Source organism: Carassius carassius, chromosome 4 (assembly GCF_963082965.1).
Source record: "Carassius carassius chromosome 4, fCarCar2.1, whole genome shotgun sequence".
NCBI classification, from domain to species: domain Eukaryota; kingdom Metazoa; phylum Chordata; class Actinopteri; order Cypriniformes; family Cyprinidae; genus Carassius; species Carassius carassius.
In genome coordinates this window covers 44,149,549-44,167,986 of record NC_081758.1, presented here as the reverse complement: position 1 = coordinate 44,167,986, position 18,438 = coordinate 44,149,549, and the positions used below count along the sequence as shown (strand labels likewise).

Here is an 18,438-nt window from a genome sequence, read left to right as displayed (position 1 = left end):
CCCCAGTTAGTCAAGTATAAACACTAAGACTATTTGCCATATTTCTAGAGAGAAGAGTGGCGCCACCCCAGGAGGGATGAAGACCATCTCTTTTAAACAGGTCAGGTCTGCCCCAAAAGCTCGTCCAATTGTCTATGAAACCTATGTTATTCTGTGGGCACCACTTAGACATCCAGCCATTGAGTGATGACAATCTGCTATGCATCTCATCACCACGGTAAGCAGGGAGGGGACCAGAGCATATTACAGTGTCTGACATCGTGCTTGCAAGTTCACACACCTCTTTAATGTTATTTTTAGTGATCTCCGACTGCCGAAGTCGAACATCATTAGCGCCGGCATGAATAATCTTACTGTATTTACGTTTAGCATTAGCCAGCACTTTTAAATTTGCCAAGATGTCAGGCGCTCTGGCTCCCGGTAAACATTTGACTATGGTGGCTGGTGTCTCTATATTCACGTTCCGTACAATAGAATCACCAATAACTAGAGCACTTTCATCAGGTTTCTCAGTGGGTGCATCACAGAGTGGGGAGAACCTGTTTAATGTTTTGATCGGAACAGAAGAGCGGTGTTTTGACCCACGACTACGCTGCCTCACCGTCACCCAGTTGCCCTGCTGCTGGGGCTCTGTTTCCGGAACCGAACAATGTACAGGAATCCCTGAGCTAGACGCATCCAAAGCCGTATCTAGAGCCCTAACATTTTTACTATCCTCAATTAAAGTTTGGATGCGTGTCTCTAATTCTGAAATCTTCTCTGTCAGCCTAACTATTTCCCTGCATTTATCACATGTGAATCCCTCATCAGCGACAGAGATAGATAAACTGTACATGTGGCAAGAGGTGCAAGAAACAATGATAGGAGAAGCCATTACTCACCGTGCTTGATGAAAATTCTTACTGCGGTTGTTTGATGAACTTGTGAAAAACTGGAGCGAGGGAGAGGATAAAAGAAAACAGCGATAGGTTCGAATAAAGACGCTAATGACAAGCTAACGAGTGCTGTAACGGTGTGCTTTATGTTTTCACAGCTGCACTGTTTGAGCTCAGCACAAGTCACAGTGTTTTAGAGATGGCAGGTGTTTACCTCGGCTGGAGCCGGTGACCTGACTGCTGTTGCTGGGCTCTATGGGTGCCGCTGGTGTTGGGGTTGATCAGGGGTTCAGTGTGGTAGCTGTAGATGTCTCCACAGAGGTTTGGATGGTTGTGGCTTGAATTGAGCAGGAAGGGTTTCCGTCAAGCACAGCTGTTTTCTGAGGCCTGTAACAAGTGACTTCTTTCCCTGCAAGACCAACACGTGAGTTTGCAGATTAATAAATCAAATAAAAACAAACATTAAATAGGCAAAGGCATATGCACCATATCTGAAGATAAAACCCAACTAAAAGGACTCGTTCTCACCTATTAATACACCAGAGTCATTCAGCTCTTTGAATAGGCTTGTGAGCGAGCAGGAGCACATCCATGGGTTCTCCTTCAGATCCAAACTCTTCAAATTTCTCACTCCTTTAAAGATGTCTTTGTCAAGGGTTTGCAATCTATTTCCCCTCAGTTTAAGATATCTCAAGGTTTGTGAGATTGTCAAAGGCTCCAGGAAGCAGCGTCTGTATGTGGTTATAAGAAAGGTCTAGCATCTTAATCCTGAGATGTTTCTGTAAGGTGTTTATATCCGAGGCAGACATCACAAGGGAGTTGTTGCTCAGGATCCATCCGGTGATGTTTGTAGGCGTGTCTTCAGGAATCTCTGTCAGGGATTTGTTGCTCATGTCCACCTGAACACAAATGGTGAATGTTTGTTTGACATCGGAGTGTAATGCTTGATGAGCCAAGAGTACAAGAGACTGCAGGTTCCCTTTTCACTGTAGTTTACACCAACTTGTAACTCTCCACTCTATGATTTGGCTATGACTTGTTAGACAGAGACTTAGACATGAATATCTGTTTGATACAGAACATGTTGGTGTAACTGTGTGTGAAAGACACTCACCTGCTGTGCGATCACACCTGAGCTCATCAGAAGCGCTGCGACCCACACTCACACACATCTGTCTCCCGGACATGATCTCCGTTACCTCTGATAACAGAACTGCATCAACCAAACAAACAGCGTCCTGTCCATAAGAGGAAACACAGTTCTTGATAAATGGTTGTCTGTTGTGAGCTGTAGTCATAAGAGCAGAGAAGGTTCTTGAGAAAGTAAAAACCCTCTTCATGAGCAGTGCACAAAGAGGATCTTTGTGCAGACGAGTCAAGTCAAGTCAAGTCACCTTTATTTATATAGTGCTTTAAACAAAATACATTGCGTCTAAGCAACTGAACAACATTCATTAGGAAAACAGTGTGTCAATAATGCAAAATGATAGTTAAAGGCAGTTCATCATTGAATTCAGTGATGTCATCTCTGTTCAGTTAAATAGTGTCTGTGCATTTATTTGCAATCAAGTCAATGATATCACTGTAGATGAAGTGACCCCAACTAAGCAAGCCAGAGGCGACAGCGGCAAGGAACCGAAAATCCATCGGTGACAGAATGGAGAAAAACCTTGGGAGAAACCAGGCTCAGTTGAAGAATCAGAAGAAAAACAGAAGAATCATCCGTTTCCTGTGGTCTTGTCCTGGTGCTCCTCTGAGACCAGGTCTTTACAGGGGATCTGTATCTGGGGCTCTAGTTGTCCTGGTCTCCGCTGTCTTTCAGGGCAGTAGTGGTCCTTTCTAGGTGCCGATCCACCATCTGGTCTGGATAAGTACTGGATCCGGGTGACTGCAGTGACCCTCTGATCTGGACACAGACTGGATCTGGTGGCTACGGTGACCTCGGAATAAGAGAGAAACAGACAAACATTCTTCATTCACTGCTACGAACTGATGGCGGTCATATAAGTACGATTTAAACCATGTTAAAGCACTTCCACTGATGCCAACAAAGTGTTCAAGTCTATGCAAAAGAATGTTGTGGTCAATTGTGTCAAACGCAGCACGAAGATCCAATAAAACTAATAGAGAGATACACCCACGAATCAGATGATAAGAGCAGATCATTTGTAACTCTAAGAAGAGCAGTCTCAATACTATGATACGGTCTAAATCCTGACTGGAAATCCTCACATATACCATTTTTATCTAAGAAGGAATATAATTGTGAGGATAGCAGCTTTTCTAGTATCTTGGACAGAAAAGGGAGATTCAAGATTGGTCTATAATTAACTAGTTCTTTGGGGTCAAGATGTGGTTTTGTGATGAGAGGCTTAATAACAGCCAGTTCGAAGGTTTTGGGGACATATCCTAATGAGAATGAGGAATTAATAATAGTCAGAAGAGGATCTATGACTTCTGGAAGCACCTCTTTTAGGAGCTTAGATGGTATAGGGTCTAACATACATCTTGTTGGTTTAAATGATTTAACAAGTTTATACAATTCTTCCTCTCCTATAGTAGAGAATGAGTGGAACTGTTCCTCAGGGGGTCTATAGTGCACTGTCTGATGTGATACTGTAGCTTATGGCTGAGTGGTTGCAATTTCATCTCTAATAGTATCGATTTTAGAAGTAAAGTAGTTCATAAAATCATTACTGCTGTGGTGTTGGGAAATGTCAATACTTGTTGAGGCTTTATTTTTCGTTAATTTAGCCACTGTATTGAATAAATACCTGGGGTTATGTTTGTTTTCTTCTAAACGAGAAGAAAACTAATTGGATCTAGCAGTTTTTAATGCTTTTCTGTAGGATAGGTTACTTTCCCGCCAAGCAATACGAAAAAACCTTGGGAGAAACCAGGCTCAGTCGGGGGTCAGTTCTCCTCTGACCAGACGAAACCAGTAGTTCAATTCCAGGCTGCAGCAAGGTCAGATTGTGCAGAAGAATCATCCGTTTCCTGTGGTCTTGTCCTGGTGGTCCTCTGAGATAAGGTCTTTACAGGGGATCTGTACCTGGGGCTCTAGTTGTCCTGGTCTCCGCTGTCTTTCAGGGATGTAGATGTCCTTTCTAGGTGCTGATCCACCATCTGGTCTGGATACGTACTGGATCCGGGTGACTGCAGTGACCCTCTGATCTGGATACAGACTGGATCTGGTGGCTACGGTGACCTCGGAATAAGAGAGAAACAGACTAATATTAACGTAGATGCCATTCTTCTAATGATGTAGCAAGTACATAGGGTGTTATGGGAAGTGTTCCCGGTTCCGGTTTACCTAATTAATGCAGCCTAAAAATCCTTTAACGGATTTGGATATTAAAAGCATATTAGTATGTTATGTGTAAACCAGGTTAAAGAGATGGGTCTTTAATCTAGATTTAAACCGAAAGAGTGTGTCTGCCTCCCGAACAATGTTAGGTAGGTTATTCCAGAGTTTAGGCACCAAATAGGAAAAGGATCTGCCGCCCGCAGTTGATATTGATATTCTAGGTATTATCAAATTGCCTGAGTTTTGAGAACGTAGCGGACGTAGAGGATTATAATGTAAAAGGAGCTCATTCAAAACTTCAAACACTGGAATCTCACGTGGTGGCGAGTGTTGAGACTTTTGCTGCTGTATTAGCAGTTCTGTTATTTCTTGATGTTTTTGAAGCATATTCTGTGTGAAACCAAACCTTCCACCATATACTGAAGCAGTTGATCTAGGTCTTGAAGATGCATGTTGCTGTTCATGATGAGATGAAGCAGGTTGTGAGGTAACATCTGTGCTGCTTTGCATTGTAGTCCTTAGCTTTGTCTCAACTTCTGGATGAGCACTCAGGTTACCAACAGCACTTGAAGTATCATTTTATGTAAATTATCCCTTTTTTACCTTCATAATAAACGGGAACACCACCCAAAGAGAGCTAATGTATCTCTTAAATTGTGAGTATAGTTGCATCTGCATTTTTATTCTTTAGCTTGGGTTAAACTAATTTTACTTTGTTGGATCAGCAGCTATGCTAATGATGTCTCTATCTTGTTTCTATGTTTTGCCACGGGATTTACATCCCGTGGTAACTAGGATTTACACAAGCTCCAGTCTGGATCCAGAACACCTGAGAAGAGATGATGCTGACCCTCAGAGGACCCCAGATGATCCTAACCTTGAATCAACAAACAGAACTAACAATTATTGCTACATGTGTGACTGCATCATATAATTACTATTAATTAATAATATTGATAGTTCATCATCTAGCTGACTACGTCTTGTATTATTATTATTATTTTTATTTTTCTAAAATCCTGTCAGTCAAACGTGCACAAACTACTAGCTACTACTAAATATTGTAGAAACATAATTTTCTGTAAAGTTGCTTTGTAACGATTTGTATTGTAAAAAGCGCTATACAAATAAACTTGAATTGAATTGAATTGAATTAATGTTTGGACTCAGAATTTTCTGCTACGCATTGAGAACACCATGCCATCTATGCCGAGGCTTATAGGATAGCCTCAACACAGTAATAACCTATTCCTTTTCGTTGGGAGATGCTTCTGAATTGGACAGGAGTGGCCTGATCGCTTGGATATTGAAAGGATTGCCCATTTCATTGGATTGCTTACCTTTCACGGAGCCTGGAAGTTATAATTAAAACATCTGTAAGTCCTCACGCAGACCGCAATCACGGAAAGCTGGTGGGTACACTTTCATATATTTCTGCTGATGTATGGAATTGGAAAAAGGTGGACTCTCGAAATTGAAATGAAAGACTGTTTCAGTGTTGTTGCTTCTTAAAATTGAAAGTGCTATGTTGTGTGTGCTGTTGGTTGCCTCTGCATGAGCAAGATTAATTGTGCGGTTATCATTCTTTCTGGAAAAAGAACATCTCAAAATGTGTTTGATGTGAAGAAATGTCTAAACAAATATACCACGTTGTGCAATGAGGCTTCAGAAACCCAAACTACGTTGCTGGAAATGCCTATGCCAGATTCTGAATACGACAAACAACAACATTGGCTTGCACATAAAACAGTGGAATTTAATACATTTGAGAATGACGTGAAGAAGTGGTTGGCCGATGCTGCTGCAAAAAATGATGACGAGAATCTTGATGTGCTGTCTATAACAAATGTTGATATAAGGCCTGAAGATAGTATTTCCAATGTCTCAAGTAAAGGGTCAAAACATAAAAATCACTCTTCTGTCCATTCAAAGGCTTCCAATATTAGTTCTGTGCGTTGAAAGGCAAAGGCTGAAAGGGCTGCACTTTTACAGTCTGCAGCTGCTTTGAGAAAAAAGCATGACATTGATGCTGAAGCAGCAGCCCTTCAAATGGAAAAGGCAAAGCTGAAAAGGAAAAAGGAACAGCTAGATGTTGAGGCCAAATTGGCTGTTGCTACGGCTAGATTGTCTGTGTTTGAAAATGTGTGTGGTGGTGAAGATGTGGAGGAGTATGAGAGGATAATGGAGAGGATGCCATGAATGCCTATCGTCATGCTCATTTGAAATCACAAACATCAAGTTATGCGAAAACAGTTCCTGTCTTGCAACTTCCTAAAACTGTCTCTTTCCAATGGGACCATTCTCTGCCATTGGCTGTATGGCCTAAGGAAAGGCCACATATTCCACAAGCCCAGTCTTCTGACAGATCCAGACTCACCAACGCTCCAACAGCAGGGTTTCAACCACTGACCTCACAAGGGAGTACATGTATGCAATCACAGTCGCACCATCATTCCTCTGTTGACCATGTTCAACACCCTACTTTGTATGACCTTCTGCAACAGCAAACTAACATAATCGGTCAGCTGATACAGAACCAAGCCTTAGCCTCTCTTCCGCCACGAGCTATCCCAGAGTTTGATGGTGATCCACTTAAGTATACTGCCTTCATTAGAGCTTTTGAGCAAGCAATTGAAAGGAAAACTACAGATAAACAAGAATGTCTTTATTATCTTGAACAACATACCAGAGGGCAGCCCAGAGAACTGGTTCGGAGTTGCTATAACATGGCTCCTGGGCATGGCTATGAGAGAGCAAAGAATCTATTGAAAGAAAAATTGCTGTAGTTTATATGGAGAAGGCTATGACATGGCCTACGATGAGGGTTGATGACATTAATGCTCTGCAGTCCTTTTCAATCCTTTTAAGGGACTGTAGTAATGTTATGGAAGATTTACAGCATATGGAGGAGTTGAACGTGCCATCCAATCTCATGGAACCATGGGAAATAATAAATAACCAAGGCAAAGATCCTTATGCTCTCAGGACTCTACTGGGGTGGGTCGTGAATGGCCTGCTGAGAGGTGGTGAGCCGCGTAAAGGCAAGATATGCCTTCCTGAAGTCACTGTTAATAGGATCTCAGTCGCCAAGCTACAAGACTTATTGGTTTCCCAATACCATCAGGATTTCAATGAAAAATCAGACCATGTTTGCCTTTCTAGAGAGGATCAAAGATTTATGCAAATAATTGAGTCTTCAATTCAGCTTGAAGAAGGACACTATTGCTTTGACTTGCCATTTAAGGCTAAAGATGTCATCTTGCCAAATAATTATAGCATCGCAAAGCAGCGTCTCTTAAGTCTTCGCAGGAAGTTCAAGAGGAATAAAGATTATCATCAAGAGTACATAGCTTTCCTCTCCGAAGTCATTGAAAAGGGGTATGCTGAGCTTGTACCACATCAGCAGTTGAAGCGAGATGACGGCAAGGTATTTTGAAAGATGGCACCGTTGTGTGTGGCTTGCCGTTGGATGCCTGGTCCAGTCCTTAGTTTGTTTGTTTTATGCTGTTTGATCTTTTATCTAACACAATGCGCTTCCTCAATATTGATATATGACAGACTAACTCTTTTTAAGTTTGCAAACTAGTACAAACGATCTGATATATCAAGCACGAAACGGCTCATCTCATTCATCTCCGTTTCTGACGTCCATACCTGGCTACCTGCGCCGCTGGCCGTGTTCTCTACCGGTGAGGAGACGTAGGAGAAAACGCGGAAGACGGGGTGGCTTTGCCGTTAAGTTGAAGCATTTCCTGGCTCAACAACAACAACAACAACAACTAGAGTCGCGTCGATCCTTTCTGGGTTTCCATGTGAAGGGTTTGGTCGGCGATTTCTCCATTCGCTGGCGCTCTCTGGACCCAGTGTATCAATGGAATAAGAACACTTCAATGATTATGGCTGAAGCTGCTCCGCTACCTGCCTACGGCTCGCCTCGTTTTCACCGCGCTGGAGTTTGTGTGAGTAATCTTCAAAATTTTTCTCGGATTCGGAATTCGGAGTCGACTGAAAATCTACCTGATCTAAGGATGGCGTTGCTAAATGCCAGATCAGTGGTAAATAAGACTGTTATTATTAATGACTTCTCCTCGCGGGACCTTGATTTTTTATTTATTACTGAAAGCTGGCTTACAAATGGGGACTTAAGTCCGTTTTCTGATCTTTTGCCACAAAACTGTTTTTTAATTCACCACGTACAACAGGCCGTGGTGGAGGACTGATCTCTATTTTTAAAGACAGATTTTCTTGCAGCCAAACTATGTTTCATGCTTATCAGAACTGCAGTTGTTTACATTTGATCTGAATGGTCCACTACTGGTTGCTTTGATATACCGTCCTCCTAAGCACAATATACATTTTTTAAACGAGTTTGCAGACTTCTTGGGGGAATTTTTACCCAAATTTGATAAACTGTTAATCCTTGGTGATTTCAACATCCATGTGTGTTGCACAACGGACTCATCTAAAGAATTTTCTAATCTGATAAATGCCTTTGATTTCATTCAGTATGTGAATGTCCCGACTCATCAGTCGGGACATACTCTTGACCTTGTGCTTCCTTATGGCATTTCACTTTACGAGCTTGAAGTAACTGAAAATGGGTTTTCTGACCATAAAACTGTTATGTTTTCTGTTCCCTGGGTATCAACTTGTACTAAAGTTACTAAATGTGTCCGTAAATCTAGAAGAATTACTCCATCTACTAGCTTATCCTTTTCATTAGCTTTCTGTGATGCTGTTCAAAGAGTTGACATAAGTCAGTGTGATCTGAGTCCAGATGAGCTCCTACTTAAATTTAACTCGACTTCTTTGATTATCTTGGATTCAATTGCTCCTGTAAAGACTTTAAAACTCAAACCTAGATTTGGACCCTGGATTGACGATAACGTTCGCGCCTCGAGGCAGTTCTGTAGACGGGCGGAGCGAAAGTGGAAAAAGGACCGGCTCCAGATTTCGCTGGAATTATTAAGAGATTCATTGTTTAATTATCAGAAGGCACTGAAAGAATCAAAATCAAGGTATTTTGCAGACATTATCAATAATAATTTCCATAGGCCCAAAACTCTTTTTACTGTTTTTAACACTGTTGTCAACCCAACGGTATCAAAGTACCCTGCTGTGTCAAAAACAACGTGTGAGGATTTTTTGAGATTCTTTGTTGAAAAGATTAATTCTATTAGACGGGGGATATCTCACCCTGATTCTGATCCGTCCATTTACTCTGTTTGTTGTGCAGAGTTTAGTCAATTCAAACCTATTTCTTTTGAATATCTCCAAGAAATAAAATGCCGGCTTAAGCCGTCAGGCTCTACCGTTGACATCTTGCCTCCTTATTTCCTGAAACAAGTTTTTGATGTAGTGGGTCCATATCTTGTGACTCTGATTAACCGATGCTTTGAAACTAGTTCTGTACCTGATGCGTTAAAACATGCTACAGTATATCCTTTGCTCAAGAGACATAATTTAGATCCTACTGTTTTAGAAAACTATAGACCAATTTCAAATTTGTCTTTTATTACAAAGATCCTCGAGAAAACAGTGCTTCTACAATTGCAGAGTTTTTTAGATGAAAATAAGATATTTGAGGTCTTTCAATCAGGTTTTCGAAAATTCCACTCTACAGAGACTGCACTCCTGAAGGTTTTAAATGATATTCTACTTGCTGGCGACTCTGGAAACCATTCTGTGCTTGTGCTCCTAGATTTGAGTGCGGCGTTTGACACTGTTGACCATGCAGTCCTTCTTACTCGCCTGGAGCACTGCGCAGGCATAACAGGAAACGCTCTTGAATGGTTCAATTCATATCTTTTAAATAGACGTTTTAATGTTAATATGGGTGAACACTCATCTGAGTCAGCTCCTTTAGCATGTGGTGTACCTCAGGGTTCAATCTTAGCTCCGATTCTTTTTTTTTTGTATATGCTACCATTGGGTTCTATTTTTAGGAAGCATGGTCTGTCATTTCACTGCTATGCAGATGACACTCAAATATATTTGCCCTTAAAAAAAAAGAGTTCCAATGGCTTAGAAGCACTCATGACTTGTTTGACTGATGTAAAAGCCTGGCTGTCTTTAAATTTTCTTAATTTTAATGAGTAAAACTGAGATAATAGTATTCGGTCCTTCAGACTCTGTTAGTTCACCAAAAATAAATTTGGGTGAGTTATCTTCCTCTGTAAAACCTTGGGTTAAAAATTTAGGGGTTATTTTTGATGATAAACTGAAATTTGACAAACACATCAATACTGTGGTTAGATCATGTTTCTTTCAGCTTAGACTACTAGCTAAAGTTAAACCCATTTTGACGAGTAAAAACTTTGAACAATTGATCATTACGACGAGACTGGATTACTGTAACTCACTATATTTTGGGATTAGCCAGTCAGCTTTATCCCGGTTACAAATAGTTAAAAATGCAGCAGCTAGACTCTTAACCAGGACTAAAAAACGTTCTTGCACTGGTTGCCCGTGCGTTATCGAGTACATTTCAAACTTATTCTTTTGGTGTTTAAATCATTAAATGGTCTGGCCCCTCCGTATCTTTCGGAACTACTTACTGAGTATCGTCCTGTTCTTTCTCTCCGGTCATCTAACCAGAAGCTGCTATGTATCCCAAAGTCAAAGCTGAGGTGCAGAGGCGACCGGGCTTTTTCAGTAGCTGCCCCCAGATTATGGAATGCTTTACCTCTGTGTATTCGCTCTGTATCATCCTTATCTGTTTTTAAAACTATGCTAAAAACGCATCTTTTTGAATTAGCATATTCTAAGTGAGGAAGTGGTATTGAAATGTTTGTTTTATTATGATGTTTTTATTGCTTATTTGTTTTGTGCAATTGTCTATTACAATATGTGCAGCACATTGGACAACCTCGGTTGGGATAAATGGTGCTATATAAATAAATTTGACATTGACATTGACATCAAGGTGTGGTATATTCCCCATCATGGGGTATACCATCCAAAAAAGAAAACCCTTCGAGTGGTCTTTGAATGTGCTGCTGTGTTTAAAGGAATTTCATTGAATTCTCAGCTGTTGCAGGGGCCTCACCTCACAAGCACCTTACTTGGCGTACTTACTAGGTTTAGACAAGAACGAGTAGCGCTGATGGCAGACATCCAAGCCATGTTCCATCAGGTGAGGGTGACTCCGGAGCACACAGACTTTTTACACTTCTTGTGGTATCCTGATGGCGATACAAGACAAGCTTCCATGCAATACAGGATGAGAGTTCACTTCTTTGGGGCCGTGTCTTCGCCCAGTTGTGCGAATTATGCACTGTGGAGAATTGTGCAAGACTACAAAGACAACTTTGAACCTAGTGTTTTGAACACAATACTCCAAAATTTCTACATGGATTGTTTAAAATCTGTGTCATCAGAGGCTAAAGCCATAAAAATGGCGCATGAATTGACTGAAGCCTGTGCGAAGAGAGAATTCCTCCTGTTGAAGTGGACAAGCAACAGCAGTGAGGTCTTGGCTAGTATTCCTCAGCCACAGCGCTCCAAGACCACAAAGGGGCTTAACCTGGATCAAAAGGCAAGTCCTGTCGAAACAGATCTTGGTCTTCATTGGTGCATAGATACAGACATGCTGACCTTTAGGATAGCCATCGAAGAGCACCCACATACAAGACGTGGCATATTGTCTGTGGTGTCATCTATCTATGACCCTTTGGGTTTTCTTGCACCATTTACTTTACCTGTTAAAAAGGATGCTGCAGGATATGTGTAGGCTGAACATCGGCTGGGACGCCAACATACCTCATGTCTTCTCCGAGCAGTGGTCTAAATGGCTGGCTGATCTCAAATCACATCACTGATCTCACTGTGGACCGGTGCATCAAGCCGAAGGATTTTGAAACACCTACTCACCTGCAGTTGCATCACTTCTCCGATGCCAGTGAGTATGGCTACGGAACTGCGTCATATCTCAGGATGGAGAATAAGAGAAATCTTGTCAGTATTGCTTTTATCTTGGGCAAGGCCAGGGTTGCTACTTTAAAGCAAATAACAATTCCTCGCCTTGAGCTGACTGCTGCTGTCCTGGCTGTCCAGGTGGACAACATGCTGAAGAGGGAGTTGCAGCTGGATTTATACCCATCAGTATTCTGTACAGACAGTACAACTGTTTTAAAGTATATTGGAAACGAGATCAGGAGGTTTCATACATTTGTGGCCAATAGGGTGGCTGTGATTAGAAATGAAATGGATGTTGCACAGTGGAGACACATTGGCACAAAACTTAATCCAGCAGATGAGGCCTCCAGGGGTCTAAGTGCTTAAGAATTTCTTGCATGCAGGCGGTGGCTGAAGGGACCAGACTTTCTCTTGAGGGGAGAGGTGGAATGGCCTAAGACCATCATGGAACAACCTCTAATCCCTTTGGGTGACCCGGAGGTGAAGAAAGATCTACTCATGAATGCCTTTGTATCCCATCGTCCACTGAATGCAACAATGGTGTTTTTAAGCTACTTTTCAGATTTTAAGAAGCTGATAACGTCTGTGGCATGGATGTTCAGACTCAGAGATGTGCTTCTAACCCTGTCCAAAAGGAGAAAGGTTCTTGAAGTGACTACCTCTATGCCGAAATTCAAAGGGAAAAATTGGCACTTCGTGGACAGTCACTGACTGCAGGTGACCTTGAGAGGGCAGAAAGTGCCATCATCTGTTTTTCCCAGCAAGAAAGGTTTTCCGATGAGATTGCAGTTTTGAAAAACTGAGGATCTGTCAAAAGAAACCGTGACCTCTACAAATTCGACCCAGTGTTGGAGGATGGACTGCTGCGAGTGGGAGGAAGGCTTAGTAGGGCTGCCATTCAAGAAATTGAAAAACATCCTGTCATTCTTTCTAAAGAGCAGCATGTGTCCAAACTCATCTTAAAGTATATCCATCAAAGGCTGGATCACGCAGGTAGAAATCACATGCTCTCTTCTCTCAGGAAGCAATACTGGATTACTCATGCCAATTCTGCTTGGAGGAAGGTCATCTCTGAGTGTGTAGTTTGTCGCCGCCTCCAAGGAAAGACAGGGGAACAAAAAAATGGCTGACCTACCAGTAGAGAGGATTGTGCCAGACTTACCTGCTTTCACAAATGTGGGAGTCGACCCCTTTGGGCCAATTGAGGTGAAGAAGGGCAGGGGCAGAGCAAAGCGCTATGGCGTTCTCTTTACCTGCATGGCGAGCAGGGCAGTTCATCTCAAAGTTGCTTATGCTTTAGACACTGACTCATGCATAAATGCCATCCGCCGTTTCATGTGTTGCAGAGGTCAGGTGACACACCTGACATCAGATAATGGCACCAACTTCATAGGAGCTGAGCGGGAGTTAAGGGAAGCCATTGCGGAGTTAGACCAACAGAAGATTCAGCATGTCTTACTGCAGAATGGTCTGACATGGTCCTTTAACCCTCCAGCTGGGTCTCATCATGGAGGGGTTTGGGAGCATCTTATTCGTCTTGTGAAAAGGGTCCTTTCTTCCACGCTCAGACTCCAAACACTGGATGAAGGGTTTCATACCATTCTTTGTGAAGTCGAAGCCATTCTCAATAGTCGTCCCATTACAAAGGCTTCTGATGATGCGAATGACCTCGAAGCACTTACACCCAACCACATCCTACTCTTAAAGTCAAAGCCACACCTCCCTCTTGGGCTCTTTTGTAAGGATGACCTGTATCTGAAGAGAAGATGGAGGCAGGTGCAGTTCCTATCTAATCTTTTTTGGAAACGCTGGGTGAGGGAATACTTACCACTACTCCAGGAGAGACAGAAGTGGATGAGACCAAAAAGAAGCTTTTCTGTTGGAAACATTGTGGTCATAATGGATCCTGTCGGTCCACGAGGGTCCTGGCTGATGGGAAAAATTACGCAGACATACCCTGACAAGAAAGGCTTCGTTCGCTCAGTGCTGCTGAAAACAAAAACGGATCAGCTGGAACAGCCAGTAACAAATATCTGCCTATTGATGGAAGTCGAAGTGTCACAGATGAGATCCTGACTAGCTGATCTGCCCACAGATGTCCTAAGCTCAAGAGAAGAAGATTGTACTTAAGATTATCATTGCACAAATGGCTCCTTTAGTTTAAAATTGGAAATTTGGGTAATTGTTGTTAAAGTAAACATTCACAATTATGGGGCCGGGTGTAGGAGCCATTTATATATTAACCTTCTCTGGATAGGTTAATATTTCTATTATTATTCTAGCCACTGGGTGGGAGTGTTGCAATGTGTGACATGTCACTGGGAGGTAGATATATTTACAGGTGTTGCAATTAGTTAGGAAAGGGTGTGGATGGCGAGGAACACACGGTTCTTACCGTAGCCATGAGCACTCAGGTTACCAACAGCATGACAGCACTTTAATATTCAGCACTGGGTGAAGTATCATTTTATGTAAATTATCCCTTTTTTACCTTCATAATAAACGGGACCACCACCCAAAGAGAGCTAATGTTTGGAGTCAGAATTTTCTGCTACGCGTTGAGAACACCATCCCATCTATGCCAAGGCTTATAGGATAGCCTCAACAGATAGCTTTGCATTGGAGGCTACGATTTTTGCATTGATATCGATTTGTTCCTTACATTTCTGTAACATTTCCAACTGTTGCTCAATATCATGCTCCGCTCTTAAAGACTTTGCTTGAGTGACAAGAGCGGCCCTTTCTGCTTCAAGCTGAATGCGTGCAAGTTGCACAGAGGCATTGGACTTGCTGGAGCCAGAACTGTGGTGGCTACTTTTGTGGCTTGAAGTGCGACTGCTGACCCTTGTTTCTACATTTGAAACGCTATCAATGGGTTTAATTTCACTGACAGCATGATCACATTCCTCCTGTAGCTTATCCAACCATTTATTTACCACAGTGCTGAATTCCGCAACCCATAACATTTGCTTTAAACCAGGTTTCATGCCTGTCTTTCTCTTCACCAGGCAATAAAACAATCAGAGACTCGTGTGCTTCTTTTGCTTCTTTGCATTGTGTTGTAAACTTTTCAAACATACTTTTGACCTCATTTTCATTTTCTCTGTTACCCGTAAACCCTCGTATAGTCTTTTTCAATTGGGATGCTGTGTCAAATTTGTACTTTTTGTTTTTGTAACACATCTAGTTTTGCCATTAACCCCTTAGCAGTAAGCTTAACCTCTCGTTTTCTTACGGATGATTCAACACGCTGCATTCTGGGTTTGAGCCCCATCATGCTCGATTTCAGAACTATGAAACTCCTTTTCATCTGCCATTTTTAAACCTTTAAATACTCACTGCATATATATTTGACAAACATCACCTCAGACATCATAAACATGGGTAAATAATTTCAAAAAAGTTTATGGTTTCACAAACACCCTTTTTTAATCCACCAATGCATTTGATTTTGTTTGTTTTGTGTGCACACTTTTTTATGGCCATTTAAATGAAGTTCAAGTACAAGCGCTTTTCATACCTCAGTTCCCGAAACGCTGAAGGCTGCAAACTTCGGCGTTCGTGTGCGCTGAATCCTCTTTGTTTACGTGTGCGGGTTTGTAGTCCTTTGAAGTCCGCGGTCAATCAAAGCAAAAATCCACAGCAAATTCATCAAACAAAACGATCATGAATGACCATCATCCGACTTGAGATCAGCTGACTTTTCCTGTAGTAGTCCAATGTGATCCGCTTCAGTCGTCGATGTCGGTGTGAAACCTCACACAGGCTCCTCCGGTCAAACTTTTTGACTAAACTTGTAGGGACGCAGATGGAATTTAGAAATCTGTTTCTGACGCGTGCTTTAACTTGAATAAATCAAGTCATTGTTCATAAAAAAGGCGGATATCCCAATCCATTTATTGTCCATCTGGCTTTGCAAATAACAAAATAAAACAAAGGAAAAAATATAACTTACACGTAACTTCGTTTCTACATTAATAAACAAATATTTTCATTCAAACAAACTGTTTAGAAGTACGATCACAATTTCCTCTACCTTCATCACATCACGCACAGCACGATCAAAAAGTTTGTTTGACCTTCCTTTGCGCACCTGTTACTCATCAGCAGTTGGCTTAAATGTACTCAAAAATACTCCTATGCCCTCTAGTGTCACAAATACAAATTACAATGAAATGGCTCCAACATTTAGCATTTCATTTGGAAAACAAAGTCTGGAGCGTGGAGTAAGACTGGAGAGGCAGAGAATCCTAAATCCATTGTGAAGTTTCTGAAGTCAGTGATGATTTAGGGTGTCATGACGTCTGCTTGTGATTCTCCATTGTGTTTTATCAAGTCCAAAGTCAATGCAGCCATCTATTAGGAGATTTTGGTTTACTTCCATCTGCTGACAAGCTTTATGGAGATGCTCATTTCCATTTCCAGCAGGAATTTAGCACCTGCCCACAGTGCCAAAATCACTTCCAATGGTTTGCTGACCATGATATTACTGTACTTGACTGGCCAGCCAACTCACCTGACCTGAACCTCGCAGAGAATCTATGGGGTGTTGTGAAGAGGAAGAGAAGTAACATCTGACAAACAATACAGAGGAGCTGAAGACCGCTATCAAAGCAACCTGGGCTTCAAAAACGCCTCAGCATTGCCACAGACTGATCGACTCCATGCCACGCCGCACTGAAGCAGTAATTTGTGCAAAAGGAGCCCCAACCAAGTATTGAGTGCATAATTAAACTTGCTTTGGAGATCTTGAACATTTCTATTGTGTAAATCTTTTTTTTTTTTTTTTTTTATTTATTGTTCTTTGAGAAAATATTCACATTTTTTTATACTGATTTTTTACTGAAGCTGTATGTCATGACCATCAGAATAATAAAAAAACCTCTTGAAATATTTCCGTTTGTGTTCAATGAATTTAGAATATAAGAAAGTTTGCTTTTATTAATGAAATGACACATAATAAAGATATTTATCATGATATCCACCTTTCTTTTTTAGATGTACCTGTATATGTAAACACTGCACTTCTAATGTGGTATCATTTTCAGCAGACAGGGTTTAACTGTTTCCTTTTCCTTCAGCTGCTTTCTTTCCTGAATCTCTGACAATCACTGTTAATGAAGGTGAAGATGTTAACATCTCTTACTCGAAAAAAAGACAGATTTACAAGAGGATACAGTCATCTCTAAAAACGGTGTGAACTCTGAACACTTAAATAATACAAACAAACACATGTGCCTTGTTTTACAGTTAAGTGTCTTGAGAAGTTAATGCTTCTATAAAAAAAATTAAACTTTTATAATTATATATATATATATATATATATATCATCTATATGTGTTCAGCAATTACCACATCATGCTTGTTTTTTTGGTAAAAATGAAAGGATATCAAGTTGCATTATAGTTTTTGTTGTTCTAGCCATTGTTCCTGTTGTTGTTTTTCCTGCCTGCGGGTGTCGCTGTTGGACAGTGTTTTCTCTACTTCCTGTTGGCTTTCTGTAGCAAATTGTAGCTCCGTGTAGCTGTTTTTATTTTATTTTTTTCTCTAGAATCTTTATCTTACTATCACTCTCTGTTTTTTAAAGTGGTAAAATAGAACTTAATTCACACCATATTTCTGATATTATCGATCAATCTTATCAGATTAACTTTGATCGTTCACTTTTATTTTATTTCCGTGAGTGCAGTACACCTGCAAAGCGTTAGCACTCGTTAGCTTGTCATTAGCGTCTTCATTCGAACCTATCGCTGTATTCTTTTCTCCTCTCCCTCGCTCCAGTTTTTCACAAGTTCATCAAACAACCGCAGTAAGAATGTTCATCAAGCACGGTGAGTAATGGCTTCTCCTATCATTGTTACTTGCACCTCTTGCCACATGTACAGTTTATCTGTCTCTGTCGCTGATGAGGGATTCACATGTGATAAATGCAGGGAAATAGTTAGGCTGACAGAGAAGATTTCAGAATTAGAGACACGCATCCAAACTTTAATTGAGGACAGTAAAAATGTTAGGGCTCTAGATACGGCTTTGGATGCGTCTAGCTCAGGGATTCCTGTACATTGTTCGGTTCCGGAAACAGAGCCCCAGCAGCAGGGCAACTGGGTGACGGTGAGGCAGCGTAGTCGTGGGTCAAAACACCGCTCTTCTGTTCCGATCAAAACATTAAACAGGTTCTCCCCACTCAGTGATGCACCCACTGAGAAACCTGATGAAAGTGCTCTAGTTATTGGTGATTCTATTGTACGGAACGTGAATATAGAGACACCAGCCACCATAGTCAAATGTTTACCGGGAGCCAGAGCGCCTGACATCTTGGCAAATTTAAAAGTGCTGGCT

The 18,438-nt window shown here is 41.4% G+C and overlaps 1 long non-coding RNA gene across 1 annotated transcript; it reads right to left on the bottom strand.

Moving 5' to 3' along the window:
- Positions 1–1,120: 1,120 nt before the first annotated feature.
- LOC132131878 (uncharacterized) lies at positions 1,121–2,125 on the bottom strand. The gene is made up of 3 exons (XR_009428963.1): positions 1,990–2,125; positions 1,404–1,774; positions 1,121–1,284 (listed from the first exon to the last, which is right to left on the bottom strand). It is a non-coding gene; the product is annotated as an uncharacterized LOC132131878 (long non-coding RNA).
- Between the last annotated feature and the right edge of the window lie 16,313 nt (positions 2,126–18,438).